The sequence below is a fragment of the Marmota marmota genome, unplaced genomic scaffold (genome assembly GCF_001458135.2).
Source record: "Marmota marmota marmota unplaced genomic scaffold, marMar, whole genome shotgun sequence".
Classification (NCBI taxonomy): domain Eukaryota; kingdom Metazoa; phylum Chordata; class Mammalia; order Rodentia; family Sciuridae; genus Marmota; species Marmota marmota.
Genome location: NW_026000037.1, coordinates 7,147,156 through 7,163,740, shown reverse-complemented (window position 1 = coordinate 7,163,740; position 16,585 = coordinate 7,147,156).

The following is a 16,585-nucleotide window of genomic DNA, read 5'->3' as shown; positions in this document are numbered from 1 at the left end:
CTGAAGGGAAGGGCAAACAAATGAACTCTGGACTCTAAATTTTCATCCCAGTAACAATAAATCTCAAGCTTTTATGACTGTTTCCCTGAATTAGAATGAATTCAAGCTTTTATAGCTGTTTTCCTGAGTTAGATTTTTAACCTGCACAACTAGTTTCCTGACTGCCCAGTTCTCTAATGATTAAGTCACACTGAAATTTCTGCTATGATTAACTCTCAGACCTATAAAAACCCAGACCCCTCCTGTAACCAATGGCCATTTTCTACCCAGAAAATGAGCCCCTCAGATGCTTGACTCTGCTGCTGAATAAAAGGCATTGCAGATCCATGAAGTCTGCCCCCATCTTGGTTATTCATGCTTTCATTATGGTGCTGAAATTGTTTTGGATATTTATGAGATTTATACAATTTCAATACCCCATATTGCATAATAGATAGAACATCCAGAGGGAAGATTAATAAGGAAATAGAGAGCTTGAAAAATACTATAGACCAAATGGACTATATAATAAGCATATAGAAAACTCTAGCAGCAAGCACCAGCAGAATCCACATTATTTCAGGTACATACAGGTTATTATTATCCAAGATAAGTCACATGTTAGGTCACAAAAGGAGCTTAAGAAATGTAGGAAGATTGGAAACTACCAGTATGTACTGTGACCACAATGGAATGAAATAAGAAGTCACTAGAAGAAAGAAGACTCAGAAATATGTTCAAATGATTTCTTGAACAACTAAACTGTCAAAAAGAAATCAAAAAGGAAATTTAAAACTATCTTCTTATAAAAAAAACACAACATGATAAAATATATGGGATGCAATGAAAGCTGAAGCAAGATAGAAGTTTATAGTGAAACATGCCGACATTAAAGAAGAAGTGTCATTTTACATAAGCAACACAACTTTAAGCCTCAAAGAGACAGAAAAAGAACAACAAACTAAGTCCAAAAGTTTTCAGAAAGAAGGAAATGGTAACAACTAGAACAGAGATAAATGAAATATGGAGCAGATAAATGATAAAAAAGATCATAAAACCAAGAGTTCATTTTTAAAGATATCAATGAAGCTGATGAACCTTTGGCTAAAACTAAAAATAGAGAAGACCTAAGTGAAAGAAAAAATCAGAAATTAAAGAGGAAGCATCATAAGTGATTTTATAATGTATTTTAAAAAGCTTATAAGAGACCACTATGAATATTAGGTAAACAGTATAAAGGTACTTCAAAAATTTGAAAGAAAAAAATTAGATTAAAAATAGAACTACCATCTAACCAGTCATCCAACTTCTAGGTATTTATCTAAAAGAACTAAAAGCAGGATCTCAAAGACACTCCCAAGTCCACTGCAGTGCTGTCCACTAGTGGCCACACAAGCACCACGTCCATTAATGGAGGTATGGATACAGAGAATGTAGCATTACATTCAGCAGAATATTATCCATGCTGTCAAAGGAAGGCTGTTAGGAAAGAAGAATGTGGTCATGCTCTCTGATGTGAATGGCCTTGAGGACACATGCTAAAGCAAACAGTCACAGAAGGCCAAGTACCACCGGATTCTATTTATTTACATTATCTAAAGTACGCAAACTCACAGAAGCAGAAAGGAGAACAGTAGTGGCCCAGGGCTGGGAAAGGGAGAAATGAGTTTCTTCTAATGGGCATAGAGTTTGGTCAAGCAAGATGAGAAAGTTCTAGAGATCGGCTGTTCAACAACATATATGTTGTTTTTGATATTGCTCTGCACAATGGAAATCTTATTTTAAATGTAGTTTTTCATGACATGTTCTTTTTACCAAATAAAAAAAAATTAGCTGAGCATGGAAGACATTACATTAAGTACAATATCAGGCACAGAAAGATAAATCTTCCATGTTCTCATCTCTATGAAGAAGCTGAAACAGTTGGTCGAATAGAAGAAGAGAATAGAAAAGTGATTACAGAGGTTGCAAAGGATAGAGGCAGGGGGAGACTGAGAGGAGACTGCGGACTGATAAAAGGGTGCAATAATATTCCCAGAGTAACTCTGTGTCCTACTGCATAATAGGATACCCTTGGGTTGACAACCATTAATGCCTATTTCCAAAGAACTCATGGAGCACATTTTGAATGTCACCAACACAAAGAAATGATAAATGGTTGAGGTGATGGCTCTGCCAATGATCCTGATCTGATCTTGGCATATTGTGTACACACAGTATATGTCACACTGTATGACATAAATAAGTACAGTTTCTTTCTTTTTTTTTTTCCTCTAGAATTTGATTATTTTTTTATTATTTAATTGATTATAAATAAGTACAGTTTCTATGCATCAATTTAAAATATCCTAAAATTGAATAATGGCTCACAGAATATTTAAATCACAGGTATCTAATTGCTCCTCCATCCTGAAAAGGACTGTATAATTATTTAGTGGAACTTCATGGCTTATTTGTAGGAAAATGCAGTTACAATGTGACACTCTAGTCCATGTTAGTTGTTTGGCTTCCTTGCCACAGCTAAGAGGAAGGTTAGCTTTCTATGGATATTCTAGCACATCTGCAATGGGTGTTCTGTGTATTCTTTGAGAGTGTAAGTGATCCATATTATTAAATGAAAAAAAAATCTGCCAAAATGTAAGTACGAGTAATTAATAAAACCCAAATATTAACTTCACCTTTGGCACTAAAGTAGTTTTATACTATGTATGTACACTTTTATCCAGATTTTAAATTTATATGGTTTAAAATTCAAGAAAAGTAACTATTTCATAGATTGTACATATAAAGCTCCAAATTTTGTATTTCTTGTCTAGCCTATATCTAAATTTTCACTTACAAATCTACAGCCAATTCTCCACATAAACATAATTTTGAACCACAAATCAGATGGGGGGATGTTAATCACTGAATTCTTAATTAATATTTAATTATCAATTTTAAAAACTGAGAGTAATGCACTGACTTCCCAATTTAAAGAAGAATTAGTTTGGCACTTCTCTTGTTCTTTTAGCAATCTTCTTAAACCTGCAAGAAGAATTAAAAATCACTTAACTTTAGTGAAACAAGGAGCAACAGAAAACTTCCAACAAGAAAATGGAAGAAAAATCTCCCAAAAGTGTGAACTTCGCCGGGCACAGTGGTGCCCACCTGTAATCCCAGAGCTCCGGAGGCTGAAGCAGTAGGATCACGAGTTCCAAGCCAGCCTCATCAAAAGCCAGGTGCGAAGCAACTCAGTCTCTAAATAAAATACAAAATAGGGCTGGGGTTGTGGCTCAGGGGCTGAGTGCACCCAAGTTCAATCCCCAGTACAAAAAAAAAAAAAGAGTGAATTTCAAGCAAAATCATGCCTCTTTTGTTCCCATTTAAATTTCCTTGATTATTGCATACATTTTACTTAATTTCATATACTGTCCTTTGTGATTATTGCTGTAGTTTTATTTTTGTCCAATTTTATTTGGTTGTTTATAATCTCCTTACTGATAATTTCCTACATAAATATTTCATACTACTTATAAACCATTTTGTCATTTTTATTCTTCATATATTTGAAAGTCTTTCTTCCATGTGGTCAGGTTCCATATATTTGGTGGATTATTTCCAGACATCTCTTTGTATATTGTTGCATCAACAACAGTACTTTATGCAATATTATGGAATATTTGGATTTAACAGGGAACACTTAAGAACCACCTTTTTCTTTTAGTTACTTTTAGTTACTTTGAACTTTAGAATCAGTTTTCAAGTCCCATGAGGAATCCAGTTCTGACTTATATTGGAATTGAATTGACCTTTCAGGTAACGTGAGGAGTATATAAAATAGTGATTCTTACTAAACTGTCACTTCATTTGTTTAGGATGTTTTATAGCTATTAGTAAAGATTTGCAGCTTTTATCATAATAGTCCTATGTACTTCCTGTTAGGTTTACTCCAAGGTACTTTAGAATATTTGTTGCTCTTGAGAATATAATGCTTTCCATTACATTTCCTAATTTATTATTGTTATACAGGAAAAAATTTAGTTGTGTGTGTGTGTGTGTGTGTGCATTTTATGTTTTTCTATGTTGATGAATTCTCTTATTGTGCTACACAGCTCTTAATTAATTCTGGTTTTTTCTAGATGGCAATAACAACATATGCAATTAATGTTTTTTGTCACTTAATTTCCTAGTATTTACATCCATTGTCGCTGTTTCTTGTGCTATTGCATTGGCTAGAATCCCTACTATAATGTTGAATTGTGGTGATTTTGCCAAAGACCCTTAACTTCATTTCTTATTTATAGAAATTCATTCAATAAATAACTATTTATTAGATGCTCATAATGTGCCAGAATGGACTCTAAGGACGAAGGATGAAGATTCTACTGAAAAGTGGTTAAAAAAAAGGGGGGGGGCTGCTAGAGTCTTTGCTCTTTGGGCGCTATTAGTTGTAGAAAAGAGTTATAAAATTTTTGTATGTTATTTATGTTTTCCTAAACTCCAAGAAGTCATTACTGCTACAGGAAATGCTTAGTTCTGTGTCATAGCACATATAAATTAATAACCCAAATATAACATGTTACTTTAAAACCCAAATACTGTAAGAACTCAGAGGAAGTTCCTTCTGGTAGAGTCAGAGGACGCTTTCTCATTTTAGTTGGTCTTTGAAGAATGAGTTAATCTTAAGCAGGAAGACAAAGAGCAAGCATACCAGCCAATAGGAACAGTACAAATGAAAGCCTGGAGGTCCATGGGTCTAGGAGGGTTGCTCAGTAGTAAAGGGCTGGCCTAGAATGTGAGAATCCCTGGGTTCAACCCCCAGATTCTCCCTCCAACAAAGCATGGAAGTCTAATTGAGAATTTGACCTGGGAGAATTGGACATTGGGAGATGGAGCTAATAAGGTAAATTGAATTTGTGCCATTGAGGTTCATGGGTATCATGGTCTAAAGGTTAAATATTTTACTCAGTATAAGAGACCAGCCCCCCTTCCTGTTCCCACCATCCCATAGAAAGACATTTTGTGAATAAAGAAGGAAGGAAGGACAGATGGAAGGAAGGAAGAAAAGAAGGTCAGAGATGAGAAAAATGATTAGAATTTCCCAGGAATTGAGTGTAGAATAGAGGAAAAGGGTTGATAAATGTTTATAAGTTGGAACTCATGATCTCCCTTTAGATATAGAAGCTACTCTTTATTTATAGCTAGTTTCAAGTACCTAAATTAACCTACTTGACTTCAGGGCATTCCAGAAATAAGAGGGTATATCCAACCAAACATGAAGAGACTACCACTGAATAGATGAAGACTAAAACTGAAAATATTGACATTAGCCTTTGAAATCACCAACTAAGAAAAATGTGAAGACAAAAGACAAAGCCTTAAGTATGTAAATTTCTAATGATTCTCTTAAAATAAAGAGAATGTTGAATACCTGTAGGACTGATTCTTCCACATGGATTAAGGACTGGCTTCAGACTGGCTGCATTATATTTACCTGGAAGAATTTTAACATCCAGATTCTGAGGTTCATTTCTGAGTGGCTACCACCGTGGAATCTGAATTTATTTTGTCTTCTAACATTTTTTGTTTGTTTGTTTGTTTGTTTATCAGTACCAGGGATTGAACTCAGGGGCACTTGACCACTGAGCCACATCCCCAGCCCTATTTTTCATTTTACTTATAGACAGGGTCTTACTGAGTTGCTTAGCTCCTTGCTTTTGCCGAGACTGGCTTTGCACTCGTGATGTTCCTGTCTCAGCCTCCTGAGCTTCTGGGATTACAAGCATGCACCATCACGCCTGGCCAGTTTTGTTTTTTTTTTTTTTAAACCATGAGAGGTTAATGCCAAATTTATATTTCAACAAAGATAATTCAAATATTCAATTCATAATTGCTCACCCTTCAATCTAAGTACACAGGATCAAGAATCTTTGCCAATCACTTTTGAGGGACTCCAACCTTAGATGCAAGACTTTTAAAGCAAAGACTGGAAGTAAATATAAAATCTAGTAAATCACCTTCTATTTAAGAAGTATCAACAACTGTTTCTCCCAAAAGAGTGTTTGACCCCATTTTGAAGATTTTTCCAAGAGAAGGATATGTTATGGAATAAATTAGAATCTATTTCACTACTTAAAGAACCACAAAAGGAGGTATCATTTTAAGAGATCAAGTTTCACAGAGTCATATATACAATAATGATATTTATTTAGTAAGAGATAGGATATTAATGACAGTGTATGACCCTCACAGGTACATCGATCTTAGATGTCTGAAGAGCTCAAAAGTTTTTAAAAACCTTTTCGTTTTACTGTTTAATGACCCCCTGAACAGATATTATGAGACCATACAATTCACTTATTTTCTCTGTATTTCAGTCTCTGGTTCTATACCACAAAATTGCTTATCCAAATTTAGACAAATGTTCAATTTTTGCCTAACCTATGAAACTTTGGATTATGAAAATTTTCAGAATTAATCCAAACAATCTAATTTTTGTTTTAAAGAATGTTTATATATATATATATATATATAAATGTGTGTGGATAAATCTGTGCTACATATATTTTCATGAGTTTACATGATAAATAAAATCTATGTACTTATTTTCTCAATTATATATATTTTAAAGTAATTTCAGGTTTCTTAGAAACCCTTTAAATAGAAGTGACAGTGTTGAGTAATGTATTGTGGTCAGAATTTAGCTGCTCAATATAGCAACTGAAAAGAAGAAAGAGCTGTCTCAATCATCTGTCTTATTCTTTCGAAGAATCTTCCATTACAATATAAATTCCTTCAGGCCAAAAAAAAAAAAAAGAAAGCAAGAAAGAAAAGTGCAACAAAAATGGACCTTTTGTTATTCTTCATGCTTCCAGTGGGAAATCTAACGAAAATTCTAAAATATTATGGCTTTCCACTAGTGTCAAATAGATTGCATATGCTAGATCAATAATAAGAAAATGTCAAAATTTTACATTTTGAATGTGGAATGTCACCTTTCTGTTCCATTTTTAGCTTCTCATTTATTACTGCTACTTATTTCTTTTTTTATTATTTCATGGTTACGCATCCTTCTCAGAAACCCTGGTGTATTTTTTTTTCTAAGAACCACAATTTTAACACTCATCTTTTACCACTTTCTCTGCATATATCACAAGGGCTTTAAGTATGATAATGTAAAACTGTGATCATGACGGTATTGAAACAAAAATGGGTCTGATGAGGAATCCAAGTGCAATCAGAATACCAATTACAGCCCCCTCGAATATAGACTCAATTAGATGGGGAAGGAGAGTATTTTTAGACATTTCTTTCACCAAGAAGATGTGACATCTAGGCAGAAGGAAAAGGACAACTTCATCTTAAGGATGTGTTTAAATATTTCATAATGACTATCATGAGGAAATAGAGGTTACCTTGATAGACTTGCTGCTGCTGTGGCAATTCTGCATGACTTTCTAAAGAGATAAATTCACTATAATTATATAGTTAATGATTATTTATGTTTACAAATTTTTAGAATGTTATTCAACTTTTAAAAATGTGAATTCTGTTTAGAATCAAAACCTATCACCCCATTGACACACATACATTTGAACCATGTTTCCCAGTGCAATAAGTAAAGATTGACTAGAAATCAAAGTTAATTGCAGGATAGGATGTATTTTGAGATTAGTTTAGAGAAATAATTGCAATAGGTTGATAATACTAATAATCATGATGAGAAACAACTCATACCATTACAATAAACTTTACCACAAAACTTTCTAACACTGTTTTGATTTCTAGCATTAACATTGGCTGACTTCAATTACAGTATATATTTTTATATCCATTTTAATTTTTATTAGGATTGCAAATTCAAAAAATATCTCCTTAATCTTCAGTGAGACAGAGATTCTCCTAAGAACAGGACATTAATTTGGGAACAACAGAGAACTTCAATGGGGTAGACATGTCATAGAAAACTGTGAGTGTATTTGAGGAGGTTGAGGCAAGATGAGATATTCAGGGGCAAAAGGAGGTGTTTTGAAGCAATGATCCTTGGCTATAAGGATTTTAAAAAGAATTTTAACAGAGGCAATTGTTGGGGAGATATCCTTGCAGAAGTACTTTGGGGTGTCAGACTGCACTGGACTTTGTGCAAGGTTGTGGTTCTGGTAGTGTCTTTATGGAGGCTTCTTCCTATCACATATACGCACATGAGATCCCCTCCTCTATGACCTCCCAGCTTTATTTATTCATTTGCTTGGTCAGTGGTCAAGACTTGACAAGAATGACTCCATTTTGATTCTCGTAGTTTTCATGCAGCTTATGCTATAAACTTAGGTGGTATGAAAATAACAGCTCAATTCCTGACCCATGCTTGAGGACCAAAGAGTATAACTGAAAGGAAATATTTCAGTAAGATCTTTATGTTACTGTTCATGATCTCTGATTTATCACTGAAGTCCAAAATCTGGAAACAAAAGATACCAAGTTCCCATGTTTTAAGTTATCAGAACTCATTGGACAAAAATGATTAGAATTAAATTAGCTCCCTGTCTAATTTAATTGATATTGCCTATCTTGTAAATCATCCAGTAAGAATATAATGCAAGTTTAGGAGAGGAAAATGTCTTTTTCACTAGACATGCTGTCCATAGCTGAGGCTTCTACAACAAAAGAAAGATTATCAAGAGAAACACATACAAATTCACAATAATAATTTTACTCGACATGGGAGCCTTCATCAGAAAATAAAGACACAAAGAAATGGTTAAAGTTGAATATATCTACTCTAGGTTTGATGAAATGCAGACAGGCATGGAAAAAAAAAAAGCTTCTGGATGAAGACTGCAATCTCATGGTGACAAATGAGGGGACATTTAGCAGATCTCCTCTGTGACTGTTCATCTTCAGAGCTGAACATGTTACTTTGCCCTGGGCACAGGTAGGGCACCTCTCCCATGAGGACCTTAAGACTTTCTTCAGGAAAAGGTAGAAATTTCTTCCTGTGCTTTTATAACCCGCTTCCCAGGAGAAGGTGAGAGCAGTTTCCTGCCTCTGCTGTTTTCTCAAATGTCAAGGACCATATTTGGGGATAGCACCTACTGAACCCCAGCATAAGCCATAAATATAATTTAAAATTTACTCAAAGCCACATGGATAAAAAGAAATAAGTAGAATTAATTCTGATGACATAGTATTTAAACTACATATTCTAAATATTTTAACATCTATTAAATATAAGATAGGAATTTAAATCCTCTTTTTACCTAAGCTCTTCACACTGCATGTGTGTTACATGTACCATGAATGTCAATTATGAACAGCTTTCAGGTACTCAGTACCCACATATGGTCAACAGATACCAGAATGGACAGTGCAGGATTGGGGAAGAAGAAGCCCCCACTAGAGGAGTGGCATTCCCAGAAAGGCCATCAGAAGGCTATGGAGAGCCGCCCTAACTCTTGTGACTTTGTCAGGTAGGGGTGCGATACCCTTGCCAATCTTCCCCTGGCCATACAAAAGAAGGGATATAGGCTTTCTGTTTCCTAAATGACCATCTGGGGTATACATGCCATTTCATAGGAAGGACTGAATAGAGGGAGGTAACATCAGGGAAGACTTCCAGACAGTGAAGGGGCCTGACCACGCTCCATTGAAAGCCTTGTCCCCACAGGTACCAGTAAGACTGAGAATTGGCCCTTAAGGGCAGGTTGTATGTGGTCTCTAGACTGGTGGAAGAAAGAGGCTCACATGTCAAAAGACTGTGTTGTGGTGATTCCAGCTGCGGTGCGTGTGTGGGGGGGGGGAGCTAGGAAGTTTGGCCAGCCATCCTGAGCAACTGCACAGACAGAAGAGCTCTTCTGCAGATACTCCACCTGCCTCGGGAAGCCCAGAGACAGAGCCACACAAGGAAACCAAAAACTTCCCCCAAGTATGTGAAAGAATATCTTTCTTTTCCCTCTTGCTCTTCCATCCCACATGGGAGTAGCCAGAGAGGGGCCACAGAGTGGGGAGACAGGCTGTTTGTGAAAAGCAGACTCCAAAACCAACCCTCATCCCCGCTTCAAGTCAGCAGAGCTGAGGCTCAGTCACATGCTGGAAGGATGAAAGAACCTGAATCAGGATTAAATCTTTAAGTGAAATTGTACTTTTAAAACACTGAAATTACCTCCCCATTCAGAAATTGCCCCATGTCATTAAAAGAGGTGAGACCCCTAAAACAAGGATGGTCTAGTAGAAAAAAATTGAAAGCAGGACTAGGGGAAAAATAAAGCCATTCTCTATACATATCCCAATGGTTTGTGATTCTCAATCAACTAGTCAAATATTTTATCCATAAAATATTATGAATAAAATGTGTAAAGTATAACATGTGCATAAAAAATTGGAGATGAGACACGGGGTCCAGAAAATGGATCAGGAGAAAGTCCTAACCAGACATGTGAAGATTCCAAGTATCAACTCGGCTATCAGAAAGAAGGAGGAACTTTACCCAATAAGTGGGCCAAAGTTTTGATCAAAAAAGTGACAGGATTGGTTCCTTTCGGAAGACTGAAATTTTGGAGTTACTATACAGTTTAAATGGAGGCAGAAGAAATATTGGAGGTAGAAAGATCAATTATCTAGTAGTTATAACAAGCAAGAGGGGATGGGTGATGGCCAAAATGAATGACAAGGAGAAGGCAGATTGGAGAAACATTTCTGACAGGGAATTTCCAAGACACGATGACTGACTGTGAGCTGTACTCTCTTGGGAGACAGAGGACATAAAAAGAGCTTCCCAACATCAGGTTAAACGGGGCTGGACAGGCTGATAGTGCATACAGCAAAAGGGAAAACGGTGTGGCCTGGCCACAGGACAGCAGCTGAGTCTGAGAGGCCTAAGGGACACCAAGGAGCCCATGTGCAGGACTGAGCACTGGAACCAAAGACCTAGACCACGAGAAGGTGAGCACAGAGACGAATGTTCTGCAGCCAGCCACACAGGGGGAGAGTCACAGGGTGCAATGAGTGAGGCCTGGCTAGGGGAGACTGAAGAAGAGCAGACCTCCAGGGAAAGCCAGTGACCTTGAGGCCCAAGGAGGGGAGAACAGGAGGAAGAGGGCAGTCCAGAGTCTCAGAGGGCAGAGACAAAGGAGGGTAAAGGTCAGGAATAAGCCATTGGTCTGGGCAAGTGGGAAGTGATTTGTGGCATAAAGAAACAGTTTCAAAAATAATGGAAGAGATTAGGATGTGAATGGGATAAGAAGTGAAGGTATTGGTGACATAGCAGTTCAGGCAGCTGTAACTGTCCCAAGCAGGTATCAGGGGCCACTCCTGAAGCTCCCCGGGGATGGATCAGGGCCCTAGCAGAAGCTGTGGGCTCTAGAGTAAAGACCATCTGCAATCCAGGCTAGCTAAATATATACACACCTAGAACAAGCTTTTGCTCCTCTTCCAAAAGTAGAGGTGATTCCGTTTCATAGTCAGGCAAACTTTGTTACTATAGAAGCTGCCTTAAAAAAAAAGGAGAATTTCAGATTGTATCAAGATCTGCAAATATTGAAATCATGAGAACAATTTAAATGTCTTTCAGAATCACTAAATAGAGGAGGAAAGTGTTTTATTCTATTTCAAACATTAAAACTTCCCTTTTGTTCTGCTCACATATTTTTAGATACTTGGTGCATATCAGGCTCTATAACCAAAGTTAAAAAATATGATGCTGGAAATTTAAAGAAATCAAAACAGCTTTCTCTTGGGTTAGAACAATGTGAGAGAAAGATATTGGGCTTGGTATCTTATCATCACTGTGACCAATAAACATGACAAGAAAAAAACAGAGAGCAAAAATTTGTTTGGGCTCCTGGTCTAAGAGGTCCCAATACGTGGTGGGCTGATTGCATTGCTCTGGACTCAAGGTAAGGAAGCAAATCATGTCAGAAGGTATCAACTCCTGGCAGCCAGGAAGAAACAGACAGAAGGGGAGTGGGCCTCAAGGAAGGGGCCTCCAGGATATGCCCCAAGTGACCTACCTCCTCCAGCAATGTCACCTGCCTGCAGTTACCACTCAGTCAGTTCATACAATGGACTGATTAGGTTGCAGCTCACTTCTGAATATTTCTGCATTAACAATAGCTTTGGGGGACAGGTAATATCCAAACTGTAACTGAGGTGTGTCGTGGATTATTTTATCCTTCACATTTTGATGGATATTAAAATATGTCAATTTTAATATTTACTTCAAAGGATCATAGATTTTAAATTTCATTTTTAGAAAGAAGTGTTGGGACCAATATTTAAGGACTTAAATATTAGAAATTATAGTAGGTTTATATTCTTCATAATTTCTGTATGAGAGTTTACTTTTCAGAAGAAGAATGTGACTTCAAATTAAAGCCTAAGTAATATTTTTAATGTATTTTTGCCTTCTAAAAGTTGAAAGAATAACAGATGGTTTCCTCTTGTTAGGAGATACCTGCATGTGTATAAACTACGGTCAGCCTTCTAAAACAATCTCACAGCAAAAGAGAATCAGTTCAAAGAAAGAAACTCCATCATACATGCAAACCCATTTTTAAAATCTCTTGCTTCTTATAACATTTAATGCTATTATTTCACCAGAATTCATCTTAATATTCTTTGCAAAGAGATTTTATAAGGTGGAACTGCTCAAATTGGAAAAAAAAAATACAGCAAAGTCCATTTCATCAGTAAATGTGATACTTGCAGCTAAAAGATAACAGTGCACAAAAATGGGTAATTGCCATCTGTCTTATAAAAACACAGAAGCCTACGCAATGCCAACCAATATGTTCTGTCAAAGAAGTGACTTAAAATATGTTCTGCTAACACTAAAATGGCAATAAGCAATTTGAAGGGAAACTTACACTTGACCAAATTGTCCCTTACAGCCCATAAACACCTCCATTTCTGCCCTTGGAGTTTATCAGGGCTGTGGTAGACATTTATTGACTTTTACTTGATCTCCTATTGCCAAAACACACCAAGGTTAACACGGTTACTCAACACCTTTGATGCAGCCAGGAAAATGCTTGACTGAAAAATGTGTGCAATTTAACAAAGCAAGCAGCAACTGCCTACAGGAACTTCCACAACCACATCATTTCAAAATGTCACCGTTGACCTGGTGCAGTGACAGCTTGCTCTGTGAGCACACCTTGAGATGTCTGTTAAAGGAGAGTCAGGTCAGCTTTTAAGCAGAAGTTTATTTTTACTCTCAAGTTATCCCCAGAATTTGGATCAAATATTTTGTCCAGAGAGTGTTGAAATTAAAAGTTTTGGAAAGATAACACATGCATCTAATTCTTTCTGTTAGATACCTAAATAATTTGGTAAGTTTTCAAGTGCTGTAGAATAATTCATATAGCACTTTCCTTCTGACCTAAAAGGAATATACATTAACCCAACTCAAAGCGTGAGTCAGATACACAAAAGTCTGCTAAAATAGAACGTTCACTTAGCATGTTCGGTGTCTGCCAGTCTTCAGCAAGTGACTTGCAATCATAACAAACACACTGCCACCTTTTCATTGATAATTAAGAAATTACAAAATTATTGTTTTAAATTAATAACTTGAGAGAAAGCAGAGTTCAGGGGCAGAAGAAACAACAACAAAAATCTCAGAAGCTAAGAATTTGAAACCTTTGTTGCATTAATTCAATAAATTCTCTTGGGTAAATCAGCCTAAATTCTACTTCCAGGCAATACCCATTACTCAAGATGATGTTGTGGTATAATATTTTCACGCTGTTAAATGTGCTATTTTGTTGCTCAGCAAACCATTAGTGAACACTTCAGCTTGCCAGTAATTATGGTTGATTTAAATATTAAATGATGCTATGCCAGTCGACAAGAGATAGTTTTCTTCTATCTGTGGTCATTTATTGCTATATCACATTATAAACAGTTATTCCAATCACTGTCATTTGGTTGGATGCATTTGGAGAAATTTCAGTCTTTTTTTTAAGTTATAGATTATTTGAGGTAATGCAAGAGAACTGTAAAAAATTGATATGCATACTAATCATTTCTCCTTCCTCCCTCACTCCCCATTAAAGCTTGACTTTGCAAAGAAGACCAATTTCTAAAGTAAATATTATCTTTGTATAATGAATAACCTAATCCACTGCACACTAATTCCAACAAATATTGATAAAAATCCCTTTACCATTTTCAGATGAAAGATGCTTCTACTAAGCCATTTCCTCTATTTGCTGATGCACTAGAAGTAAAAACACTTAAGTTCATTCCAAATGGGGTGTTTGAAAACTCCGAGGTCAGGAAGCACTAACATACCTCTTGAACATGTTGGGTTAGGTTGAAGTCAGGAAAAAATAATATATTCTGTTATAATATCAAAAGGTAACTGGCATAAGGGAGGTATTCATTAGTCAACTCACATATAATACACTGATGACAAATGTTAAAGGTCTCATTTTATCTGATTTTTATCTTAATTCCTATTAATTAATCATATAGTATGAGATAAAAAAAAAACAAACAAAAAACCAAAACCATGGGGGTTTTGTGTCTTCTTTGTCCAAGTGCTATTCTTTGATTCTGTTATATTAATATAGAGCTGTAATTTCTGTTGTGGTTCTAAACAGAGTATTAGAGAAATAAAATATAAAAGGAGGATGGTTTCAAAGTCAACTGAAATACATTGATATATGACATTGTTCAATTTATTTTTATTTAAAAAGTGCATTCTCAGCTAGATCTTTGTCTAAAATGGCAATATATTCCCTACACAAAAATACTCATCCTGAACCCATCCTCAGGAACTGTGTAACCTCCACAAATGCACTTCTACCTAAAACTTGCAGAGCTAGGACTCAAGAATCAAGTAGGATTGATGATGACGTTCCCATTGCCTAATACAAATATAACACATCAGATAAACAAATGAATAATTTTTAAAAATTGACAAAAATGTTCTGTAGCAAGCCAAGGAGCTCATCTCACAAGTAGGAAGAAAATGAAGCTGAACAGGCATGTGTGACTTGATGCAGGTCACGCAGGATGGCTTTAATCCCTTCCCTGGAGTCCGTGGCTAGGAGAAAAGTGTGTCTCAGAAATGGCCTAAGAATTTGTACTGATATCTTCCAATTTGACAATAAGCAGATTAATCAATGGTCAAGTACCCCTGAGAAAGGAGAGGAAAATTCTCAAAAGTAAAAGCCCCTAAATGCCAAGGCAAGACCCCTACATGAACACAGGCCATATGGGGGCCACCAAGAACGGCCGTCACCCAGGGTACTGTGCTACAAAGGGAAAGCTGCCAAGGCTGGAGGAATGAAGTGCTTTCCTGATCTAGACGTCTAGTGGGATCTCAGAGCACAGTATGTCTTCCATGGAGATCCATCCCTTGGAAGATCTGTCGCTCGCTCTGTTCTCTTCCCCACTTTTACAGTCAGAGGCCTCATAAGAGAACATTGAAAGCATTCAGTTGAAGAACAAAAACACACTGGTTCTAAATAAATCAGAAAGATGACTTAGCTTTTGCAATGGTGATGCTAAATAACCATGGGTGATTGCAAACGACCTTTATCTTTGCCACTCACGGATCAACAAAATGGCTGTGACTCCCCTGGGGCCAGCCAGGAGTCTCAGGTTGGTTCAAGGATGAGGACTGAGGTTGGCTCTGCTCCATCCATACATACCCCATTCTGGGACCATTTGCTACTCAGAGCACATCCCTGTTATGGTAGGAAGGTGAAGTCCAACTACATGTTCCAATGGCCATTGAATGTGAAGTCCAGAATCAGAGTCACAACATGAATCCCCAAATCACTTTAAGTGGGAAATTGGACTCTTCTTGTGGCGCTGGGAAGAAAGGGAACATTTGCTAAAATGTCAGTAGGACATCAGGTATCAAAGGGTTGGCTCACACTTCCTTACAACAGAATCTGAATGCAGCTACTTAAATTCATCATGAGCCAGATGAAAAGATGAGGCATAAAGTATGCACAAATATACAAAGAGAAAAGAAATTTCAATAAAATTGAATAATACATAATCCAACACTGACTGAATTTATGCCAACGTTTTGCTCTGTTAAGATTCTCAATAAAGAAATTCAATTAAGTTTCCAAAGAAGAAGGAGAATGTGATAGCTCAAATTTGAGATGATAGAAAAACAAAATAAAAAGACAGGGGTTATGAACTAAGAAAATAAATTGGGAACTAAACACAATTTCTGATACAATAGACAAACTAAATAAATATCAGGATCAGGACAGACATGGCTAAAATGAAATAAAATTAATGTTGTATTAAAAAAAAACTCAAGGCAATCAACATGATCACAGAGAAAGAGACAGGACAGAGAGAGAGAGCAGGGAGAGAACAAGATCAAAACAACTGAGCTAGGACGATGGATATGAAGGATAACTAAGGAATAAACAGCATAAAGGTAATTGGTGTTCGTTAAGCAAAGACTCCAGAAAGACAGACAAACAAAAAGAATAGGAAAGCACCCATACGTTTAACAGGGAAATGACACTGATGTGCAAACTGGAAGAAATGTGTATCGGGGAAATCTGATGTACAGTGACTGAGATGAAAACAAATCACATCCAATATTCAAGATAAAGAAAGAAATCTTCCACCATTCAGCTAAAAACAGAAG